The sequence below is a fragment of the Calonectris borealis genome, chromosome 2, assembly GCF_964195595.1.
Source record: "Calonectris borealis chromosome 2, bCalBor7.hap1.2, whole genome shotgun sequence".
NCBI classification, from domain to species: Eukaryota; Metazoa; Chordata; class Aves; order Procellariiformes; family Procellariidae; genus Calonectris; species Calonectris borealis.
This window is the reverse complement of record NC_134313.1, coordinates 96569844-96593962: the sequence shown is the minus strand read 5'-3', so window position 1 is coordinate 96593962 and position 24119 is coordinate 96569844. Positions and strand designations below refer to the sequence as shown.

The window sequence follows — 24119 nt, the reverse complement described above, 5'->3', positions numbered from 1 at the left end:
GCGAATATGGAAGTACATCTATGAACACAAAATATCTATGCTTTACTGTGTTTTCCTGTCTGCTTAGGTACAGTAACTATCGGAGAAAATTTTTTTGACACAAGCAACCATTGGAGGAAACAAACGCCTTTAAAGTGGTCCTTGTGGTTTCCACCTGGTAAGGACATCCTGCATCTCCAGGCTAAACAGGAACAGAGTCCTTTACAGGCTGACATGCATTTTCCAGGCCTAAATTTCTGTTAGAAGTTTGTTTTTCACACTGGCATCCCTCCTAGCAATTGTCATGCTGCCTATTCATACTTCTCAGCCTAGAGGAACTCTGGCCAGGCTTTATCTTAGTGGTCTGCATTCCTATGGTCACCAAAACAGTTCGGGCTTATTCTTTTGAACAAAATTAATTATCGTTAGGTTATCTAGGAGTTTGACTCAGACACTGTATTTCACTAATAAGCATTGTTTTGAAGAGCTTGTGTTTAAAAAGAATTGTTATCTAACTCTTACTGGCAGGTTTTGAATCTTACATCCCTGTTGAGATTGATTTCCTGTACATGCCTAATTACTGATGACACAGTAAGATACAAGCTAAAAAGCTATCTTGCAACTGCAAAAAAAAGCTTTAAGCCAAGTTCCCTTTGGCTTAAACAGAAGGAGGCTTCATTTTATTTCATCTAGTAAAGTCACCATGGAAGGATCCTCCTCCAAGAACTTGCAGCAATATAAGGAGTGTGTACAAAACAAGTCCAGACATCAAACAGGGCAACTCCCAAAATGTCTCTGCATTTGTAAACATGCTTCACATCTGCTCAGCTTTGCAATAAGCAAGAAACATAGAACTTGGGATATCTGTCTTATTCATTTGAATGGATGCTAATTCAGGCTGTGGCTTGATGAGATGGAGGCTGCAGCTGCAGCTGGCTCGAGAAAGTGTTTTAAGAAAAAAAAAACACCCTGAAAAATTAAAGATATTTTTATTTAAAAAAAAAAAGGATCAGTTGCCTGATCTGATTTGCAGTGCAACCCTATGAATAGTTGTTGGAGTTGTTGCAGTTGCTTACCTAAGCACTGCAGTCACTGTTAGCCTTTCCCTGGGATCAGCCAACAACCTTTGATCAGAAGGATGTTCACTGATGATGAGAACGTGGAGGGAGGAAAAAAAGCTTCTGCTTCATTGAGATATGTGTCCTTTATTCCAGAGTATGTGTGAAAATGGCTGGGGAGCCTTCATTGGGATGTATATTGAAGTTCTGTGTAATCACTACAACTGTGGACTGGCCTGCTTCAGCAGGTGTACTTTTCCAAATACCTAGTATAAAATCTTGCAATGAGAATGTGAGTGTAGTAGTTTATATGGATGTAGAGTGGCACAGCTTATGCCCAAGTTAGAAAGATAATATACTTCATCAGTAAAAAGCAGTTTCATGCCAGCATAGGTAGCTGCACAGCAGGGATAGTACTCTTAGAGACCACATCAATTAAAAAAAATATATATAGTAGCATCCACCTATATTTGGTACTTAATTATAATGTGTGGAGTGTGTATGGAGAGCAGGTCTGAGATACGTGTGCTGTAAAGCGAGTGGCACGAGGTGACCTTGGTTTGTGGACAGGCACAAAATGAGACTTCCTTTGTTTTAAATGTTAATGTAATATTGTAGGCACTACACTACTAGTTAGTATATCTTCTGGACCCAGCTGCTGGAAGAAGTTTTTGCCCACAAGTTGCTTATCACTGTCCCTTCTCTGCGAGTTACATCTCTAAGATTTCCTGGCAGAGCTGCTGATCTGATTCGCCTCGTGCACTTCAGTCAAAATATCTACCTGTACATCTGACTATGAAGAAGGGCGTCTGTCCGTAGCCTGAGGCTTTTGGCTTGGGGCAAACCATATCGAATACAACAAAAATGAGCTGACCAAGACTGATCTGGACTTTCAAGAGCTTGGGGATCTGAAATTAAAAGAACAGGGTCTAAGAGTTTTACAAGCTTCTATGCTATTTGAATCCATAAATACAAGCACCACTAATCATGCTGTCGTTGGACTGCTTTCACACACTGGTTAGTACAACTATTTTCTCTCTCCCCTCACGCCAATTTCTAGTCAGATATGCCAGCCGGGCACACTCGTTTCCATGGGAAATGCTCTTCTTTGTGTGAAGAATTTACACAATTTTCGATGTAGAGACAGTAAATCTGTCACCAGTTAAACACGTTAAGCACAGTTTCAGGAGTGCTGCAGCCTCCTGGAAAACCTTGGCTTCACGATGTAAATATTAAATACCATGTAGTGAGTAATCTGTGGGTATGTTGGTGGGGGAGAAAGGGGAAAGTAAGGCACATCCTAACAGGTAAGGTGATGTCTGCTGCTTAAGGACTTAGAAATGGCTTGACCTTCTGTCTTTGGCAAAACTTCACTTTCTACGTGCTCTGTGGCTTGTGTCACTTGGCCACGTCCCAACCTTAACTCTAGTGTGGCTACATTTCAGCAATGCGGTGTGTGTAAGTGTCGTGAATTATTATTTATATGACAGCAGTACCTGGAGGCTTAAGCGAGGACTGTAACCCATTGCTTTAGGCACAGAGCAAATACACTGTGAGAGACAGTCTCACTCTGAAGATCTCATGGTCTAAAAAGACCAGCAAAAGAGCAGGAAGGAAAAGAGAAACAGAGAGCTGAAAAAATGCAGCCAGGGTCGCCCAGCGTGGAAACAAGGCACCAGAGGTTCCTGCTAACGGGTGGTGGCTGGTTTTGTGCCTTCCCAGCAGCGAGTGTTGTGTCACTTAATGCTGCAGAACGTCACTTTTGGGTCAGATCTATGCACAGGGCTTTTGCAGGGCAACTCTGGTGGCTTTTCCCACTGTGACAATTTAAGAGCATTTCTTGTCCTGTATGACTGCCGTGTCCTACTGCCAGAGTGACTGTCCTAATGCCTTAGTCAGTGAATAAAGGCACAAGTGCCTGCGTAGTGGTCCTTCTAGGGCAAAGTCCAGCCTTCGAGTTTCAAACTGCTTGTACACAGAAGATCATTGGTATTGCTGGAGGTGGGCCTGAAGTACCTGGACTCCTGATGCCCACTAGCCTCCACCGTGTGCTTCAGGCTAAAAGGTGCTGTGCAGAGGATACGTCATGTTGCTAATACAGTCGCTTTTCCAAGGGAGCTGTGTGTGAGAGGTTATTTTTGCTCTTTCTTGTTTTCCTAACTAGCAAAAATGTCCAATGTTCTCCAGAGTACAATAGACTTCATCCACGCTGCTAATGCTTATTTCTATTCATCTCCTTAATAGGAGTGAAGGATCAGTGACTGGTCACCCCCCTGCAACGTCACGGTCCTTCCTGAACCTTTTGAGTGACTAGGCTGGTAGGAAATGACAGCAGAGTGCTGACGAGATTAGCACTTCTTGATCTTCGTAGTGTAAAAAAACCCCAGGACTAACTCATTCTTCAAGCTCCTCAGTGACTAATAGGTGTTTTATCATCCTTTCAATTAGAAAGCATTTATCAGCAATCTTTGCTTGCTCACTGCATGAATTGACCTGTCATTCAGTCTCAGCCCTTGGAACTGGTAATTAAGTTTAGCAATCTGCCTCAGCAGCTCTGATAGAGATATGTGGTATGTTTCCATGGGAGTAGGCAAATACTTTGGGTTTTCCTTCCCAAAAGGAAAGGGCTTCAAAAAAAGTGAATGAAGGGTCCCAGCAGATGCCTGCTCATGTCAGGTACCTGCAACCATCAACGCCTTGCAAGCAGAGCATGGTGAGTGGCACGGATCAGCTCCACCACGGCTGGGGGTGTGCTGCGGTGGCGTGGCACTGGGGCCGACCTGACTACCTGTGGCCCCGGGACTGGGGCAGCTTTACTTTGAGTTGGTCGATGTAAGCTGGGACCAACGCACAGGGCTCTCTAGCCAAGTACCTGCTTCATCCCCAAGCTGTCCAAGTTGCCTGCTTTTGGGGCTGTAAAGGAGATCCGTGCTTTATTCTTGAGGTTTAGGTATGTCAACCTTGAAGTTTAGGCACAGATATGAAGCTCTGAAGTCCGGGTACCTCTTTGTGTTGAGCAAGGGGTAAAGCAAAGCAATTGCAGTGAAGCATGTTATGTGTGACGAAATCCGGAGATCAAGTACACTGACACAGGTCCTATGTCTTCTCTGGTACACTTCTCTTCAATGCCAGCAGAGGACATGTTTTATTGACAATGTAAACAACAAAAAAAAAGTAAGCCGGTCTCCGCTGAAGGAAGTTAAGGAGTTAGACCCTATGGAAAAGTGACTGAACTGCAATGTTACCCCATGATTTGCTGTGTTAACTTGAGGGTAACGCTAGCAACGTCACAGCTATTGCCGACATTGAGGCTGCATGTCTGTTGCTATCTCTTGGCCTGTCCAGGTTATCATTCTCTTTTTAAGATGGGAAGAAATTTGCAGCTTGCTTACACTGAGTAGTTACACTATTTCTAGTTACACTATTTCTAGTAAAGGAGCTCTTTCCCCTCCTTGTCTAAATCTTTGGTTGACGCTAGTTGATAGAGGCCGATTTTCAGTAGCTAGCCCACTGTTTTTTTAAGCAAACTGTGCTCTGAAAAACCAGACGTCTTAAAAAAACCCACCCAACCTTCTTCAGGACTGCCAAGGGGTACAGAAATGCCAGCGTCCCCTGTACTCGCTCCAAAATCAGGTTCAGGTTGCCTGGTTTGGCGTTTTGGAGGAAACGTGCAATTTGCAGAGTTCACTGAACCTCACAGAAGATTTGGATTTGAATTTGTCTGGAGCTGCCCTGAAATATTCCCTACCATTCCTGAAATATTCCTTACTCTCTTTTACCACAGGAAACATCCTGAGGGGATTTTTCTGCTGCTTCTTTTTTCCCCCTTTCACTACAACAGGCTCGTCTCCGTGCTGTCTTAAGGAGACCACCTACAATTTAAAGAAATAAAGACCTCCGTGAAAAGTACAGGCAAACCTGATATTTAAGGGTCAGTTCCCCACAATATTTATCTAGTTGTCTGAGCTGGTCTAACCACATAGGGGGAAAAAAAAAGCATTATCATGTGATGGCTGGGAGGGTAACCTCTGTTAAAAAACAACAACAAAACCAAAACCCAGCAACCTAAAAGCAATGGGAAAAGTGCCAAGGAGAGGAAAGGAAAAGGACTCCCATATTTATGAGGTATAGCAAATAATAGCATTGGGAGGTAGCACTTCTTACAGAGTATGTGCTTGGTGAGGATAAAGCAGCAGACATACTTCTTTAATTTTGGAGCGGAGAGAAAGAGCCCTGCCTAATATAATTTATTTAGGAGGTTTCTCTGTGTGTCTAAGGCGGAAAAGTGGTCCTGGACATGAAAAAAAAAAAGGATGGAGCTTGGACAACAAAATACGCTTTCTTCCTTGAAACCACCCAGAGGTTCCTTATAGCCTCCTGCTCCCTGAAGATCACGTGCGTTAACTTCAGACCAAAAAAAAAGAGAAGGAAAGAAACCCTTACAATTTGGAGCAAAGGCTGCCTTTCCTCACCGAGGCACTAAGGAGGGACATAAATTACAAGGTATCTGTTTCAGGCCCCTTTCAATATACAGCTCCTATATTAGCTCTGGAGTAAGATAATCCTCTGGAGATCAGAGGCAGCGTGTTATTAGCAGAAGCTCACAGGTTACATTTACGGGTGTCTTGGGTACCTTTATGCTGAAGTGTTAGTATCAGCTAGAGAGCACATAATCTTTCTCCTGAGTCTAATTACATATTCATTGTGCAGGCAACAGAATATTCATATGTATTTAATTAGTAAAAAGATTATGCTTTAAACCCGCAAAAGCAAGGCAGTAAGAAGTAAGGATGAAAAGTCAAATAGCCCTTAAATTGGTCTTTTATCTACTCGCATCACTGACTGCCTGGGAGCCCCCAAGCCCCAGTGTGAAAGATACTGTGAAAACATTTAAATATAAAGCCATAGTCGAACAAGCTACAGCCAGAGTGAAAACCTAGGTCTCTGAGCAGTTGAATTCTTCCTGATTTACACCAGTTCATATGGAAATGGAAATGTGTATGGTTTGTGTCTGCTCAGCCCCTCAGTTGGATCGCCCATAACGTTTGTGGTGTGGGCGAAATGCCTTCTGCCGTTTGTAAAAGCAGTTCGTTATCTGCTTTGGAAATTTCTCATTTACATTATCTCACTACAGAATATTAAGTAAAGTTCTCAAGGATTTGCATTAAAGTTAGGTTAATAGCTTAAATAGGGGGTTATATTTAAATATAAACCGTAAAGTCTTCACCCTTGAAAATAATGCCATTGTTTTATCTTCTCATCTGAAGTACCTTTTTTTTTTCTTTTTTTTGGTGCGGTAAGTTAACTGGATTTTGCAGGTTCTTTCTGAAATCTAATGGCAACATAATTGTTCTATAAAGTTGCAGCAGTTAAGTGTTTACCACAGAGCCTGTGGCTAAAGAAGAGATCTGGGAATGGGGAGAACGGAGGCACCGTTTGTGCTTCTGCCAGTTCGCTCTCTGCCTAGCCCTGGGCGAGCTCTTTCAGCAGAGATTTTCAGGAGTGGTCACTCAGTCCCGAAGCCTGCTGGTGTGGCATTATTTTTTTAACCCGTTGCTGCGTATCGACAGCCCCAAAGGAGATGGTGCATCTCTGGCCAGGTGATATCCCCCCGGCCAGGCAATGTGCCCCCACTCAGCATCTCCAGGCTCCCCGGGGAGCCTAGTGCCCCAGCCGTGCTCTGGGTCAGCCCGGCTTCGTGCAGCTTCGGCTCTGCTTCTCCCTGTTCAAGTAGCATAGTGCCTTCATCTCAGAGGCATTTCGGTTGGAAAGGACCTCTGGAGGGACACCTTCAAAGTAGGGCCATCGTCCAAGTTAGATCAGCTTTTCCCCTGTCCAGGACAGGGACCTGCAGATACGGGTTTTCCTAAGGTATGGTCTGCGGTATGTGGCTGAGTGCAAAGAGAGCGCAAGACTGAAAGGAAAAAAAAAAGATGAAGCGAGCTGAAAATCCAGCTCCTAGAATTAGAGGAGTTAAGGGGATTCGGTCCTGCCTTAACAGAGTTCAGACAATTAAAATAAGCTGTTGCTATCAAGGATTAATCAGCTCAGTTGGGATGGGTGATAACGAATGCCCTTCAGTGGGCTGTGACCGTGCTGATGCTGCATCCACGGCCCGTCTTTTGGAAGCTGCAGGCTTTCCCCAGGGAAGGGTGTCAGAATAAATCTGCTCAGTATCCCCAAACTGAAAATTTATGAAGGTTTCATCCTGGAAAGATAGGACCTCAGTGAAAGCAGAGTAGAAAATAGAGGGCCTTTTCTTGCTAAGCCCTATCATACAATATAGCTATTGTTTTATTTCATACATCTAGGCTGGGAGCATCGTGCCATATGCAGAGCATGAATTGGGATACAGTGAATTTATTCCTTTAGCAGTTTTTGAAGCCATCACATGTCTGTGTGTGCAGCGTGTGGAATCTGTCACGCAAAGACTTCTGTTTTTTTTAAGCACCCTTATAAAGGGTTTGACAGGGATCTCAAAGAATGCAAGATATTGAGGGACTGATTGCAGATCTCTACGTAGAGCAGGGGCCCAGGAGACACGGCTCCTGAGCTGTGGTCACTTGCTCTTGCTGCAGGCACTAACTGTGGGAAGTGTAGATGGCCGTACCTCCACGGTCTCCTCCCAGCTCTGCAGGTGAGTGCTAGGTAATTTTTGACCAACTGGGCAAACCCGGGTCTTCAAAAGTATTTGTATAGCTAGCTTGTCTTGGTATTTTGGTGCAAGTAAATGTCCTCCTGTGCTGACTCTTTAATAAAGGAGATCTGTTCAAGCCAAACTTTCTTCTTCCTTACCCCTCTGCAGCTCCCGTCATTCGGAGGTGTAGCTGGGGGCAGAATTCATGCCAGTATGTCTTTTGAGGAACAGCTTGGGTTGTTTTTTTTTTCTGAGGGTGCGATGACCAGGCTGTGGAAAAGGTGTTCAGAGGGCTGGAGCCATTGTGGCACGGCTGGTCTCTTCCTACCTGGAACTGGTGGGATATTGAGGAGGAAGGAGTGAGACTGCAGTTGTAATTGTAAGCACCACACCTGGCCCTAAATTTGATCAATTGGATGTTTTCTCATCCTAAAACACCATCTGCTTGCTACTGTTTATATTCCATGCCAACCCTTGCACATTCAGGCAAGTCCATGCTACTGGGCCACCCGTGGTCACAGCCAGAAAGTGGTCTGTCTTGGGAACCAGGCGTGCGCGAAGTGACTCCCAGGCACTGATAAACCAAAATAGGCAGAGGTGGGGAAACACTGCTCTGTTTTCAATGGCCTGCCTGTTTCAGGTGCGCTTCTGCAGCTTAGGGGCTCAAGGTTCAGGTTTTATTTTCTCTCTTTTAAGAATGGGGGAAAAGAAAGGGTCTAAGCAGGCTCTGAGACGGCAACGTAGGGCCACGGGCGCACAGCCTGACTTCCAGGAGCCTTGAGCACTCTTCACCAAAGCCATCTTTGCAGCTTGGGAGGAAGGTGGCCTCCGTTTTCACAGCACTTCAGGCTGAATTAACAGAAAACTGCCAGTGGTTCTGGGTACTTCAAGTGTTTATGCCACTTATCTGGTACCTAAAGATGGAGGTCTTGAAGACGCTTTTTTCTTTTTTTTTTCTTTCAGCTGCTAATCTTAAAGTGACAGGAGCCCGCGCTCATGGGAAAGTTGCACCAAGTTACCTCGAGGGACTTTAAATTTTAGTGAGACTGATGTGGGATGCCTTCTGCATCACGCTAGCAAAGCTGAAGTTCAACTGGTGCATCTTTCTCATAAAGATAATAAAGTGTTATCTTGATGAGAAAATAAAAAATAACATTTTATGATAAAATTAAAAAAAAAAAGGAAAGCCTGTGAACCGGGAGGACAGCGTTACAAGCAAAGTGTGACCTTGCAGCTTCCTGTCACGCTCTTTCACTTCGCTTTTCCAGCCGGTCACGAGAGCTGGAGCAGAGGGCAGCCGACGACTCTCCCCATCTCATATCACCCTCGCAGGGTGGGCGAGCCGTCCCTGGCACGAGTTTTGCTCCCCGACAGGCACATGTGAGTGCTGGTGGGACTCCGTGCAGCGGATCTGCCGCTGGATGGGCTAGGCGGATGACTCACAAAAGCTGGGTTTCCGCCCTGCCGGCAGGCAGCAAAGCGAGCAGCGATGCTGCCGGTCCTCCGCAGGGTGATGTGAGCCTCTCCGAGGCAGCCCTTTGTCCCTTGGTGGGCGGACGAGGAGGAGGTGTAAATCATGGCCGGGTTTCCACACGGTAACCTGCAGGCTTTTACCTCTGCACGATGTTTCGCAACTGGCACGGAGGGCTGAGAGATGACTTTTGTGCTCATATTTGTTTTCCCACCCAGGCTGGCTCGGTCCTTCACGAAAGTCAGTGGGCAGCAGATTTGTTGGGTAACCACTGCTCAGTGATACAAAATGAGAAAAAAAAAAGAATTGGAAAAGATGGGCTGTTGGGTTTTGCCTTGCTCATCCTTAAGGGCTGCGTGCAGGTGTGAAGCACCAAAGGTGAAAATCTCAGGTAATGCCATTCCATTGACTTCAGCTTTCTTCCCCTTAATTTTTTATTTCCACCGTTACTGGATAGGATGGGTTCAGCCTGTGGACACCTGTATCCCACCGCTCTTTTGCAGGATGCTTCCCAGTGTCTTTGTTGGCATGAGGACAAGGGCTTCCTATGGAAACCAGGTGCGGCTCAGCCCACGGGACTCGTTACCACCTCTGGCATCGTTAGCGTGCCGAGGGATGAGCGAGGAGGCTCTTGCAGGAGGAGCGCTCACGGCTTGCAACTGCAAAAATCCCAAAGCAAAACAGCGGAAAGCTGGCTGGATAAATGCGGAAAGCGCTTGGAAATAAACACCCCACGGAGGCGCAGCCAACCTTTTCGAAATCGGTTTAAAGCAATCGGTGACTGAGTCCTCCTCCACGTGGCTTGAGCCAGGGTGGGGGCTGGTGTCCCCTGCGAGGTGTGCAGGGGGCACAGCGGATCCCTCTCCCGGCCGGCAGCCCCCCGGGGCTGTCACGTGGAGATGTGACGTGGTACCGCCAGCCGGTTGTGCTGGAGGCCAAAAGCCTCCCTTCCCAGGGGCTGGAGCAAAGTTGAGGGCGTTGAGCAAGATGCGGGGCCGAGCCCGGTGTCCTCCGCCGATGGCAGGGGAGGGCGAGGGCACGGCAGGGTTGTGTGAGACGTCGTCCTGCGTGCGTCTGCCTCGCAACGCTTTTAAAGTGCTAACATGTTTTACGACGCGGTGCGAGCGAAACAAAATAGTGGCTCCTGGCTCCTCGTAACTTGTGTAAATTCCAGATGTGACGATCCTTTTACTGGCAAACGGAGCTGTTTATCCCCACACTCTCCTCGCGCTGAATTAGCTCCTGCTAAGAAGAGCTTGCTGAAAATGTGCCTGCCTTGCTACTAAACGGCTGCATAATTGTCCCTCTGCCCCTTCCCAGAGCTGCATATAAAAAGTGCAATCCAAATTCCTGGGCAAACCATGCAGGGCCCTGGAGAGCACTTCCTACCCCCCTTCAGGAATTGAACGTCATTCCTAAAGGATAATGCGGGATTAGGGCAAGGGGAAAACGAGTGGCTTAAACAGATCCGAACTGCAGCGAGGCTCAGCAAAACGTGTCCTTCTCCCCACCCCTGGCCCTCTCTTTTTTTTTTTTTTAAATAAAGTTTTTCTTTCTTGCAAGGGGAAGGAGGAAAGAGGGCCTCCAGATTGTGAAACGGGCAGAAGAGGAACAGCGTTAGTTCCCCGAAAGCCCCCAGCCCCGGCGGCAGGGCAGCCCTGCCCGCCGCCACATGGCAGTGCACATGGGAAACCCTTCCCGGCCCTTCCCTGCTCGTCCTCCCCCACCTCCTCCTCTCCCTGAACACACAGGCGCTAGTTATTAGGGATTAGGTGGAACAGATGCATGTAAGATGCTTATGGCCTTTTCCAGACACAAGGCCACTTTCCAATCAGCTCAGAGGAAACAGGGTAATTAGATGGAGTCGCGGGCAGGGAGCAGGGGGGAATTAGCCTGTTACCCAACCAGAGACTGCAAGCCCCCCTACTTTTTTCCCCCTATTCCTCTGCTTATTCTGTCATTTCAAAGCTTTTTTTTTTTTTCTTTTCTTTCCCTTTTTCCAGGAGGCAGCTGATGCCAGCTGGCTGCTGCCAAGCAGGTCAGGCCTCTGCAGCTGAAACTGCCCGTGATACTTAAGCGGGACGATGAATCAGCTGTGTCCTTTAGAAAAGGCATCCTCTCTTGGACGTGCTGCTGGGGTGTTGTGTCCCCCCGCCTCCCCGCGAGCCGATGACCGTGGGTGGGTTGATGAATTTGGGTTAACTCTTCCCCTCCCCCTTCTAAACCAGCTTCACCTGCTATCATTAAGCTAATGATAGCAGTTATAGATGTCTCGGAGGAGGAGGAGGGCTGGGCTTTGAAGGGAAAGATGCCTTGTTTGTCATTTGCCTGCCTTTAAAAGCATATTAAGGCAGCTTTGGCTTGAGTGTCCTGCAGGCAGAAATTCTGAATGGGGACAGGCTGGTCCCAAAAAAGCCTCGGCTGTTGGGGTTGCTGCCCCCCAGCCACTGGAGTACAACTGCTGCAGACTGGGGGCTGCTGTTCCCGGGCTGCATCGTGCCTGACGGCTCTGTGATGGAGCAGGGGATTTTTCTTTTCCAACTTCTTAAAAAGTTACCCGGGTGTGATTACACTTCAGTGCATGTTGATCTTTGGAGAGATTTTGCTGGGTAAAGTCCTCCAAACATGGAGAGCCGTCCTGTCACCAGTATGCACAGGGCAGCTGTGACAAGGTAATGGTGATCAGGCAGTAGGGGCGGTGATTAAGAAGCTGGCTATTGCATTTATTACCATCTCCTCCCACAAGCGCCTGCCTCGCTTGTTTAGCTTCTGAAGCCTGTGCAGCTATTTATTGGGAGAGCAATGGTCTTCTCTGAGACGTTTAGTTTTAAAACCATCAAGATGTCCCCAGGGCGTTTGAAAGGGGACATGCTGTGTCATGAAAGGCAGTGTTCCCCATGGAAGGTTTTTTTCCAAGTGACAGGTCAGTTGGGCAGTACACCCGTGAAGGAGGATCAGCATCACAGCTGTAATTGAGCGGAGAGGCGCTGACCCCAGTTTCGAGGCAAAGAAACTGGCTAGTGTCTGAACTTCTCCAAACAAAGGCGCTGCTCCTCGCTGTGGTACCCTTTTGCACATCCTGTAGATAATTTTCTGAGACTGACATTAACCTCTTCTCATAAGTATGCACAAGCACTGAGTGTTGAAATCTGCTCAAGAGCTGGATGGAAAATTTCTAACAATGGTTTGCTATCAGGAAATACTGGTTCAGCAAGAGGAAAAGATGTCAACTTCAACAGTAAAAAAAGGATCAGAAAGAAGCAGAGAAAAAAATATGATGCTATTGAAGATATTCTCCTGAGGGCTTTTTGAAGCAGTGGGTTTTATTTTTCAGTGCTCTGTTCGTATTGCTCATTGGCATGTGGGATGGACACCCCATGAGGCTGCACCATCTTTTTGCCTGTGGTTTTGCTCGGTACGTGGCAGGTAATAGCTTCTGCACGCCCGACACATCCTTCCCAATGCATGCAATATCGGAGACTTTAACGGTGCAGATGGAGGGAGAGGATCTCTCCGATGTCCCCTCTTCCTTAAGGGAGAGCAAAGTGCTTTGTGGAGTCCAAAACTCCCGCGGAGGCATGCTGGGGTCTGTCCTGGAGCCAGCTTGTCTCCTTCACTGACACCCTGCACTCCTGGCTGTGTAGGTTAGCTGACGACCTAGTAAAGCCATCGGCTCCCCCCGGGTCTCAGCATACTGCTCATTTATGTATCTCCAGTCCCTTAGGTCCAGTAATTCTAAACCCAGCATCTTTCCTGAGCATCCAAGTCTCGCAGGAGTACGAAAATAAATACCCAGGACAGGAACAAGACATGGGTGCCCTGGAAGAATAAACCCGCGTCGCATGGTAGTGTCAGTTACTGCTCTGCATTTTTTTCTGTCTGCCAAATCGTGACATTGAAAAGTCAACAGACAGAAATATATATGTTGAGATAAAAACCTAAGCAAAATAGCAGTCTAGGGCAGTTCTGGAAATAGCCAACAAAAAAAATCCCCCAAAATACACAGCTTCACGACCCAGGGTGGTTGTTTGGGTCAGGACTACCCCGATTAGAGTTAAAAACAGACCATAGTGCTACGCGCATTTTAGCATACATTGCATAAATAGATTAATACTATTAGATGGCGATTAAAATTATTAACTAGTTTAATCTATGTCCTGGTGTAGTGTCAAATGTCAGAGCACCGGTTTATGTGCTTCCCCCTCCTCCCCATGTTGTTTTTGAAACAGGACAGCATTTAGATGGGGTTGTGGGGAAGCCTGGCAGCATGTGGGACGGGACTTTTCTCGCCAGCAACGGGCCACTGGTGCCCTGAATTCCCCTCCGGGAAGTGGGACGGCAAGAGAAGGAGCCCAGTGCTTCCCATCCCCACCAGTGAACGGGGCCAGGCTTGCCTTGGACTGTGAGTGAGTGCACCAGCCCAGATGCTCACACGTAGCCCCATGCCCGCTTGTTCCTAGGAAGGAAAGCTACAACATTTCTGAGGTTTTCGTTGGTATTTCTTGTTATGGTGAGGTTCCTGTCTCAGAAGTGATGCTTGTATTTTATTCTCCTCTTTCAGCGCTGCCCCCTAAGGTGGAGGATACAGGAAGGGAGCATCATTTTTATGATAACAAGGATGCGTCCTTTGAGATTGTGACTCCCCTCGGCTGGCATGCAGGATGCTGTGACCGGCCTGCTGTGTTTTCTGTCTTTCTCTGGGACCGCTGAAGTGAGTGCAGTGCTAACATGTGACAGATAACTTCGTGATGGATGTACTGGCAGAACCAACATGTTTTACAGAGGTTAATAAGAGTTTTGTAGCTGTTATTTATTACCAGGACAGGGACCGCCTACATGTGTCCCTATCTCTTATTGCAGTAGCAACGCCTGTCTTGAAAACCTGCTCATCTGCTTCCCCCCAGGCACTCGTCTCTTTACAGTTTCTCCAGGCCATGCTGCCCATTTAGCATTTCCCTGGGCTACAGGGGACAGACTGAGTGTCTGGGAATGTGTGCACACCTCAGATGACCCGAAACAGCCTGGGTTTTTTTTTTGTGTTACTGGATCACTCAGGTGCTCTTGCTTTGAATCTCCCTCTTTGTTACCTACCGGGGCTTTTGTAGCTGGCAGCGTGTCGGCACAGGGGCAGTTCGACACAAGCGTGTACGGCACGGAGGAGCAGTCTGACCTGCTTACAGGCTCCATGCGCTGCTGCTCTAACGACAAGGGTGATTCTTCATGCATGTAATTGGAAGAAGGAAGTAACTGTTTGCAGTAAGCCACATATTAATCGGGAGCTGGATTTTGGGGGCCTTTTGCCTGTTTGTTTTCCTCTCCTAGTGACATGCTTTGCACCCTGAGCCTTTGTCAGCCCTGCCGGGGTCTGGCATTTGTCAGTCACTTGGAAGATGGGAGTTCAAGCGAGAGCTTTTCCCAGTTGCCAGACGTGGTCCATATTTAGGGAGGCTTTTGGTCCCAACCTCAGAGGAGCTGTTGGTGTTCTTGCTGCTGGGCGATGCTCCTGCCAGCCTGGGGGCGAAAGAGGAGAGACGGGGATGTCCAAGTCTCTCGGCTAGATAGCGCCTGGATTTCACCTCCAGCACGTGGTGCAGCTGTTTTGCAGCTTGTGCACGCAAACGCTGTTGAAAACCTAAGGGGCATGGGAGAAGAGGAAGAAACATTTCGTTTCTCCTCTCCCCTCCGCTGCCTGTTCTTGTCATGCTGCCGTTCTCCTCCTCCTGCACCACTCCTCAGCTATTTGGCAGAATTGCTGCCATTGCAAATGTACGTGACTAATCTGTTACTTGAGGAACGGGGAGGCAGATTCACAGGCACGAATGACCCAGGCTGTCAGGAAGCTGATGGGATTCTCTGCTGGGAAAAGTTTTTTTCAGAGGGCTGCTCCCCTTGTTAAATGATGGGAGAGATACTCGTCTGAGTATTAGATGGGATGGATACGGTCTCTGTTAAAGAGGTGGCCATCTTCTTCCCAGCCCCGGAGCAGATGTGCTGCAGCAGGACGGAACGTCCCCCCTCTTCCCCCCCAGACATGTGGATGCCGTTCCCTTGCAGTGGCACGGTGCCATCAGCCACGGCGTGCTTGCTTGTGGAGGGAGTGCAGAGGCTCTGGAAGGTCTGGGTGTGAGATTAGGGCAGATCCTTACTTGTTCATCTCCTAACCAGCTCACGCAGAGGCCTGAGGCTGCGGGACCTGAATGCTCTGACCCGAATACAGCCAGGCGCCTGCGCTGCAAGCCTGGTCCTCGCCTCCCGCCGCCACTTTGCCTTGCTCCGTTTCAGCTGTGCATCCTTAAGTGATTCAGGGGCTCGGGGCCAGAGGGCTCTCTGCCTCGCCGAGCCGATCCCAAAGAGAAGGGGTGATGTGCCAGGAGGTCTGGGAGGTGAATGTCATTTCATCACTGTTCTCCTGGGAGAGGTAGAGGGATCCAGCATGGGAACAACGGGGGTGGGGGGCAGGGGTTAATGAAGAGAAATGGGATAAATTAAAGTAGGGAAAATGTAGGCTAAGTATTGGGGAAAAACATATGTTTTATAATAAATATTACATGTTTAAGTGCTTGCAAGCCAAGAATTATTTGCTCAAAAAAATAAAATAAGTAAATTCCAGAGAATGACTAAATTATTGGACACAGTTCCTAACTAGGCACCTAGAAAATGTGTTGAATCAGGCTGTCAGTGTGAATTACCAGCCCAGCTCTGGAAAATATACCCTAGGGAGCACCAGCTTTCCTGGTTTTCCACTGATCGTAATGCCAAAGTGAAATCTCCTGAGGCGAAGGGCTTGCACATTAACTAACTTACAGTGCCATCTAGCCCTGTCTGAGACATAAGACGTTTATGAGTGGTTGCTAATTTTGTTCCTGTAACCGGGAGGCTGAGTCACTTTAGTTCGAACCCACCTCTTAGGTCATGTGCCTGTGCATGTAAGTGTATCTTGGAGTACATCCGTACGTGCACTGGGATGTATTTTTAAAGGCTCATCCACGAGTCACAAACGTAAAAGCCTGACTGGGAGCCATCCCAGCTGGACAAATCCTACGTGTTTTCACGGCCACTTGATGTGGGGAGGGCAGCTCAGTGTCGCTTAAGCCTGCCTAACACGTCCCATTGATAAGACCTTACTTTGGATGGCTTAGAAATTTGCCAGCCTGCAACTGCTTGGGCTGGGAGCATTGGGTGCTGGGTGCTCGCTGCAGGCGATTTCTAGGAAGCTTCCCCCAGAGCGGTGTTTGTGCTGTTCCTGAGGGTGGGCTATGGACCGATGCCCGGGTTTGCTCATTCTGAAAAAAAAAGGAAAGCAAATACAAAAGCGATAGCGCTGCTGCTACCGTTCATCTTGCGAAACACAGTGCGGGAAGAGGGCGGTGGCTCCGGCTCCCGCTGCCCACGGTGTGCTGTGGCTGCATCCCCGCGCCCTTCGCCACCCCCACTGCAGATGCATCCTCCCCTGAGAGACGGGGCCATGGGGCAAGCTCCGGTGACCTGCCAAAAGGCACAGAGTGGAGAAAGATGTCCGTGTGAGGGTTCGGCCCCCTGAGGTCTGGGAGAGTCCTAAAGTTGCTGTGTCGGCTCTTTGGGCATCTGCTTTTTGCCCGCGTGGGCTCTGGAGGGCTTCAGGGGGTGCTGCCGGGGGCCATGGGTTTGGTGCAGTGTCGTGTTTTTGAGTCTGCTAAGCTGGTGTCAGCCTTTCTTTTCTGCCGTGGAAAAGATTCATGCAGGGAAGCTGCCACACTGCCAAAGGTAGCGAAGTATCCTTTTCCTATAGAGGAAAACACCCATTATCTTAACTGGGCTTGGATTACAAGAGTGTTGTTTTGCACTTTCTCCTTTATCTGTCTTTTTTTTCCTTGTGTGCTTGCAGTAATGGCCGTAGCCAGACATATGTTCATGGCCTGGAATGAAGTCGACTGCAATTACATCCTAAGGGAGTCACTCAACGGGGGTTTTGTGAAGGCAGGACGCAGGCTTTGGTGGAGCCTGTCGCTGCTGCACATGTGCTGTTAGACCTCCAAGTGCACTCACCCTGCCTTCAGCTTTGTGGGAACGAGGAGCAGAAGGCTCAGAAATACAGCCAGTCTGGTGCACATCTGGAGGCAGTAACGTGAGGCAAAGTATACACCTCCTGTACTCGAATGAGGTGTTTTCTTGCATTAGTGATTTCAGTGCATTGGCACCGACGTGCTGCCTTTTAAACACACTCGCGCCACGTCCCCCGTGCTCCATGCCGGTCCGAACCTTCCCCAAGCGTAAAGGTGCTGGGAGCTGGGTTGCAGGGTCAGGCCTCTCTCTGTGGTGCTTTCGCCTTACTTCCTTTATCTCCCAAAGCAGCAAGAAGCACATGCTGCGGCAACGTAATCATTTAATCCAGGCTGGTGAAACCTGTTCTCCAGATGAACAACTGACAGATCATTTGCTCCGTAGCTCTGCATATGAATGCAATGTTTGTTGGGGCGGCTGGATGTCGGTGCCAGCTTTCCACTCTTGTTTTCAGCAAAGCCAAACAGCAGCCTGACTGTGAATCTGCTTCCAGCTCCTTCCTCCGCTCCCTGCAACACGCTCGCTGCAGCCGCGATCGTCCCGGGGCTCTCCCTCCTCGGCCGCTCGCTGCTGTTGCGGATGCGGTAGGTGCGCAGGTACCTGCCAGGCGAAAGCAGTGCTCAGAGGAGCACAGCAGGCTTGCAGAGCTCGGGATGGGAACGTGTTTGCCTGGGGAGGCAGGTGATACCTGAAAGGGCGCAGCCAAAACTAACAAAGGTGTGTTCACAGATAGATACGGTTTGATCTTTAGCCCCTGATACAAACCTTACTTTGGCTGGGGAGGCTGCTCTGCCAAGCCCGTTCGTAAGGGCGTAACAGCCTGGCAGACTGCTGGGGATGGACGTGCCAGCCGTGGGTTGGAGGGGGGGCATTTGCTTGGTCTCCCTTGCAACTGCTGTGAGTTAGCAGGGGCAGGAGAGAGGTGCATCCCCTGTTTTAGGCCTTGGAAGTCCTTGCATCTGAGTGCCATACGCGAGGGGCCGGTACATATGTCCAGAGCCAGCGGTTTGTTGCGCATCGTGCAAATGCGTGTGCTCACGTAGGTTTTCTGAGTGCCCAGCACTGAAAATCTGTCTTCTCCCAAGCACCAGAGTTACTCCTGGTGGGCAGCCTGTCCTGCTCTGCTTGTCTGCAGCTTCTCTGGTTCCAGCTTCCACCTCTCTTCCAAATTTTGTAATGCAAGTAGCCTGGGCTGCTAAGTAACAGCTGACAATCTCATGGCCGAGCCGATGGCACGGTGGCGGCACACTACCAGGGAGAGGACTCTGGTGTACTCCTGGTGGCAGCCACTGCTCCAGCAAACAGCGTTAGAAACTTTCCAGCTGAATATAAAATGGTTTTGCTGCCCTCTTCTTTCTTTTTGGCTTAAGGAACGAGCCCAAACATTGGCCTGAGGCTCTTCCAGGGCCAGTTTATGCCTCTTGAATTGCTTGATCTGCTTGCATTGCCTCTGAGGATGGAGGGCAGACAGAAGCTGTTTGCATTCAGATTGCAATCCAGATTTCTTTAAAATGCCTTTTTCAAGAAGGGCATGTGTTAAATATTTTCAGGGCCAGCATTGTGGGGCCTCCAGAAACACTTCCAAAGCTTGTCGTCCAGAACAGTGTGCTTTAAAATGCACTGCATGGCCCTGCACTAGCTGGCCCAACCTCCTACCGTGGCCGTACAACAGGGTTTTTCTTTCAGCTCAGGTGACAGTGGTCTCATGCAGATGGCTGCAGAAGACCCCCTTGCAAGAGCAGCTCTCCTTCCGAGCTTGGTTAGCTTGGCATCATCTATATTGTGTGAGGCAAGCAGCTTTGAGGCCTCTCACTCCAACTTCATGGCAGCCCTGTCTGCCTGCTGTTTTGGTCTGTCTCCCATCAATAGCTCTAGCTGGTGTAGATGGTTTTTAATGGACACATTTTATTGCTCACAGATGATGTCAGATTAACAAGCTTGGACATGTGAAGTAACCTGGTCACCTACCGACTGGCAGCGGGTGGGAGAACAAGCACCATTCTCCCACCCCCCACGTCTTTGCCAGTGTGGCTGTCCTGGAGCAATTGCCTCTGTGGACGAATTCAGTGTTCAGTTCGGGGTTTGAACCATCAGCTGGGGTTCTAAAACCTGCTCCTGCTGCCATCATGCTTACTACTGGTTTTACTGTTCTCAGCCGAAGCCCGAGTAAAGGCGTTGGAAACCCTCACTGATTGATTTGAACGGACCTAGGATCCATGTGGTTTATGATCCTAAGAGCCATACTAGGATCTGTATTTGTCGCACATTGCAGCTTTCAGCTGCTTTTTCTTTCTTGCTCCCTCTTACGCACCTCCGGTGCCTGGCTCCGTGCTAGACGAAAGCCCGTCGGTCGTTCAGGGAGTGCAGGTCTGGGCCGTGTATCACCCTGTCGCCAGGACCGAGCTGGGAGAGGTCAGTACATGTGCACAGCTCAGAGCAATGCGTGCTTGGGGGGGATGGGAAGTTTAAAAGGATCACTGGTATTTTATCTGCAGTTCAGCGTGGCTCAGGTTTGTCAGCAAGACACCACAGTCCTGAAATTTCAAGCCTGAGGTGGAGCTGGAAAGGAAATCCTAGAGCTCCTGGGTCACTGTCTAGGGCTTTGGACACAGCTTCAGTCAAAGACTCCCCCTTCCTAAAAGCAGAGAGAGATGTTGAAGTGTGATGTTTGTATTTTTTATGTGAAGTCTGTTCGGACCTATTCACCCCCCTGCCTTCGCAGCATTTTTTTGGGAAGCATTAACTAATAAGGAAGTGAGTAAATCTGGCTTGAAGTCTTTTTTCTTGCTATCCCCCGTGTCCCACCCCCAAGCTCCCCATGGCAGGTGCTAAAGAGGCGAAAGTCAGCGCTCCTGCAGAGCGAGATTAGCAGCGCACAAAATGATCTCCCTCCTCCTCGTGCACCTCAGAGCCCGGAAACTCCCCCATCTCGCCAGCCTTGCAGCCCAGCTGTCCCGAAGCCCAGGCAGCCGGGATGGATAGCAGCAGGCTGCTCGCTGCACTGCAGCCCGGGCGATGGAGAAGATAATGGGAAGGATTTCTTGGTACAAGTATGAGCATGAATCCGCTGAAGAAATATTAAGGCTAGTTGCAGTGGAAAGAAAAGAAAAATAAAGCAAGCGCACACATATATACACACGCACGACCTCAGCCTCATGTAACGCTGAAGGGTTTGGTTGTGTCTGAGTTTTTTCTCAGCTGCTGGTCCTTGGACTCCTCCCGACACGGCTCCGCTGCTGGAGCAACAGCTGGAGTGCTGAGGTGCACCGTGGCACTGCCAGCTCTCCTCGCTGCAGATCAAGCCTTGCACTGTGGTACTCGGGGATTTTCTTGAAGACCTCGTGCCTCTCTGCCCGAATGCTGAGGTCGCCTGGGAATCTTGGCTTTCAACATAAGAAAAAAAAGGGGGGGGGGGGGTAAAAGCTAATTAAGAAAAAAAAGTTTCTAGCACTCACGATTGTGTAGGGAAATTTAAAAATGGGAAATGAGTGTGACTATAGCAAAATAATAATCAAAAGTGTATTCTACCTTTTTGCCCCAAGTGGGGCTGCATGAATGGCGGGGAGAAAACAGTGCCCCACTCAGTGCTGCAGCCCTGTCGCCACTGCAGAAGAAAGAGCAGCGAAAACTTATTTTGCCACTTTGGATGCTAACTCACGAGAGCCAGTGGCTTTAGCTATGGTGAACGACACGGCTGGTGCTTCCTATTCCTGGCTGCTCCCTTTTGCCAAAGTTTACCGTGGTGGTGATGGCCCAAGGAACCATATGGTGGTCCGTCACAGATTAACTCCTAATCCTTAGGATGTTTTGCTAAGTGAGGTGCTAATCCAGTCTGTGGAAATCTGTCTTGAATTTTTATTTTTTAAATGTTAGACCCTGCCTGCAAAGATGAAGTTTTTCCTGGCCTCACTTTTCAGTATTGTTGCTATTCTTTCCATCCTCTATCTTCATTGCTTCCACTGTGGGGACAGAGATGTGAGCTTTCCATACCTGCAGGTTTCCATCCTGTTTGTTAGCAGCGCTCTGCACGAAAGGGACCATGAGAAGTTGGAGATGCTACAGGTAAGCATCCAAGAAGTAATCCTTGCTTCCTCAATGAGGCGGTGTGTTTTGCATGGTTAGGGCGGCGGAAACAGGACTCATGAGTGACAGAGCAAAAAATCAGCGATTACTATTTGGCAGGAGATACTCAAACTTTGTCAAGCTAGGCAAGTATCTCCATTGTGGTTTCTGACTCACAATTCAAATATGCTGGGAACATTTGAGGGGGCTGGGTCAGTTCTTTAGGCAGTGGGAAAAACAGGGCTTTAATACATCACGGCGTAGCTTTGGGTCTGTGCTCTACTGTTCTGCTTTTCTTTGAGGAAACTGGTGTGGCTGGCAGCGGGGAGAGGGAGGTGTTGTGAAACCACACACACACGCACACACACATGTGATTTTGATCCCTCCTAACAGTCTTTCAGACTCATTTGACTGCGGTGGCTGAGCTGAACCACTTCTGACTTACCCTCCTTAAGGTGCACGGAGGATGAGGCTCTCCGTGGTGGCTGGTGACAGCTGGGTCTCCACCTCTGCTGCAGCAGCCTGGCTGAGGTATGCAATGCAGAGGGGGGGCCCTTCCAGCTACTCTGTACAACTCTGTGGGCACAAGAGTGGCACAAACTGGCCGGTTAAACCAGGTTCGCAGCTCTGGTGTGTCATTATGGTGGCAAAAAGCAGCCGGGCTGTTCTGGTGAATCAGGTTGCGAGGGTGCAAAGGCTTGCCGGCAGCTCAGCTCTCCCCGGTCCTTGTGCCGCTGCAGATAATGCCGTGCAGCCGCCCCAGGGGGGATGCATTTACACCCTTACCGAAGGTGCTTTCTGCTGATACGGCGCGTTCCTGCACATGGAGGGGAAGGCAGAAATGGCCAGACATCCTCTCCCAGGTCCTGTTGCGTGGGTGAGAGCGGCCGCTGGCGGTGGGGTTGCTCCTCCGCGCTCCTCCGGCGGGAGGCAACCACCCGCTCGGGGATGCTTCCCGGCAAATCCAATTGCAAAGCCCGTGGCATTGCACGTTCTGCTCCTGGGAGAGGCCGGCGGGAGAACCGGGAAACGGCGCTGGAGGAGAATGGCCAAAAATGAGCAAGACCAGGCGAGGAGCGGCCATATGGCAGACGAGCTGTTGGCTCCATAATTAAGCCAAGTGCTTGGGATGCGAGAGGCTCGGCCCTGCTCGGTTCAGAGCCTGGCTTCCTGTGTGTTCCTCCCTGCTATGACTCTGACCAGAAATTCCATTTTTGACCTGAAAAATCTTCCAGATGAAAATTTAATTGCAAAAGTGATGTATTCCCACAAGAAACTTCAGTGTCAGCAAATAAGCATTTTTTTGACGAAAAACTGTTTTATTCACACACACAAAAAAACTGGCTCCCATTGACTCCATGCTAGAGCATTACCCTGGTAAAACCTCTAGTGTTTTGTTTAATAAAAAATTATTACGATTTGCAATTAGCATCCATTAGGCATACAAGTCACAAAGAATTAATACTGCGGTCTTCCCGTACTGCATACAGTTTGTTGGTGAGTTATTAAATCATGACCTTACGCTATGCCTGTGATTTATAATAGGTTACTGGTGGTGGAGAAGGGGGATGAATGAGACGCGGAAGCGTTAACTCGGAAAACAAGATTTTGCTTCCTTTTGTGCCACAGTTCACCTGCTTTCTGCACAGCAAAGGTGCAAGCGTTTTCCTCCAGCCGACGTGATTTGTAACATGGAGTTTGTAAATATTTTCTGTATGCAAAGGTCTTCGCTCGTGGTTTTTATTGGTTCCATATTTACTCGGGATCTTCGCATGCAGAGGATGGCTTTTGGCTCGTGAAGAGGAACTTCTCTGAGGCTGGACCATTTCCCCTCGCACAATGAGTCTCTTCAGGATTGCGTGTAACGCACAGAAAGCCTGCTAGGGGCAAGGTGCTTTTCCGCGTAACCGAAAACTTTGCAAGCTCATTAATAAAGGCCAAATAAAATAAAGCTTGGAAAGTCAACATCTTTGAAAAGATATGTTGTTCTGGGAAAGAAGGGGAGATGGGGTGTGTATTTATGTGAACAAAAGAAGTCTAAACTGTAAACTATAATATATCTGTTAGCTCATTAATGCGTCTGATGCTGACTAGTTCCAGGGGTGTTCCTGCTGCCCGGCAGCAAAAGTGCAAATAAGCGGACAGCTGTGATTTAGTGCCAAATATTTAAACACATCATGACAATTCAGGCCACCCACACTCTTAAGTAAATACAACTTCTGGAGAGTCATTTCAGACTGGACTGAAGTGCAGAGCAGCCATTTTCACGTGCATCTAGGCCAAACGGTCTTCAAGTATTTGGGGCCAAGCTTTGCCCTCTGTTACACCCTGGGAGCCCCCATTCACTCCATGGAGTTTGCACCATGTAGCTGAGGGCAGAGCTGACTCTTGATGCTAATCTGACTTTTTCTAGATCAGCAAGTACAATTTTGCATGTAAATGTGAATGTGGAACAGATCTGGACTCGATTAGCTCCTGAGTCCTTGACAAAAAGCCATAATTGTTTATCCAGATGATTTTTCTTTGTCTCTCTTTTATTTTCTCTACACTTTAAAACCGAGGTTTTAATGGGCTTGTAAAATAAGTACATGAGTGTAGATTGCAGTGGTATAAAAGGTGTGAGGAAAGCCCTTCCCTTCTCCTCAGCAGGAGTAAATGCTCGCCTGGTGCACGCTTACGTTGTGCTCTCCAGAGCCTCGGGCAGGGGTGGCTGTGGGTCCGATGGTAGGAGGGAGGTATTTCCAAGACAACGCTTAGCCCGGGGCTCCCGTTACAGATGTGAAGGACCTGCGATATATATCTCTTTTTCCTGGTAGGCAGTGAAATCTGTACTAGCGGCAATATCTGGGGCACAGGGTTGTTGGGGGAGGGG

General features: G+C 48.6%; 2 long non-coding RNA genes across 6 annotated transcripts; both read left to right on the top strand.

Moving 5' to 3' along the window:
* The first annotated feature begins 7310 nt into the window (after positions 1–7310).
* On the top strand, positions 7311–11624 carry LOC142079091 (uncharacterized). The gene is made up of 3 exons (XR_012672487.1): positions 7311–9054; positions 9364–9536; positions 9649–11624. It is a non-coding gene; the product is annotated as an uncharacterized LOC142079091 (long non-coding RNA).
* A 329-nt stretch (positions 11625–11953) lies between these two features.
* On the top strand, positions 11954–23212 carry LOC142079090 (uncharacterized). Of its 5 annotated transcripts, none has more exons than XR_012672484.1 (3): positions 11954–12571; positions 13375–17902; positions 19341–23212. It is a non-coding gene; the product is annotated as an uncharacterized LOC142079090 (long non-coding RNA). The 5 variants fall into 5 exon arrangements; XR_012672486.1 differs by having other exon boundaries at positions 13375–19597; positions 21059–23212; XR_012672483.1 differs by having other exon boundaries at positions 11961–12571; positions 13375–21247; positions 21641–23212.
* Positions 23213–24119: the final 907 nt, after the last annotated feature.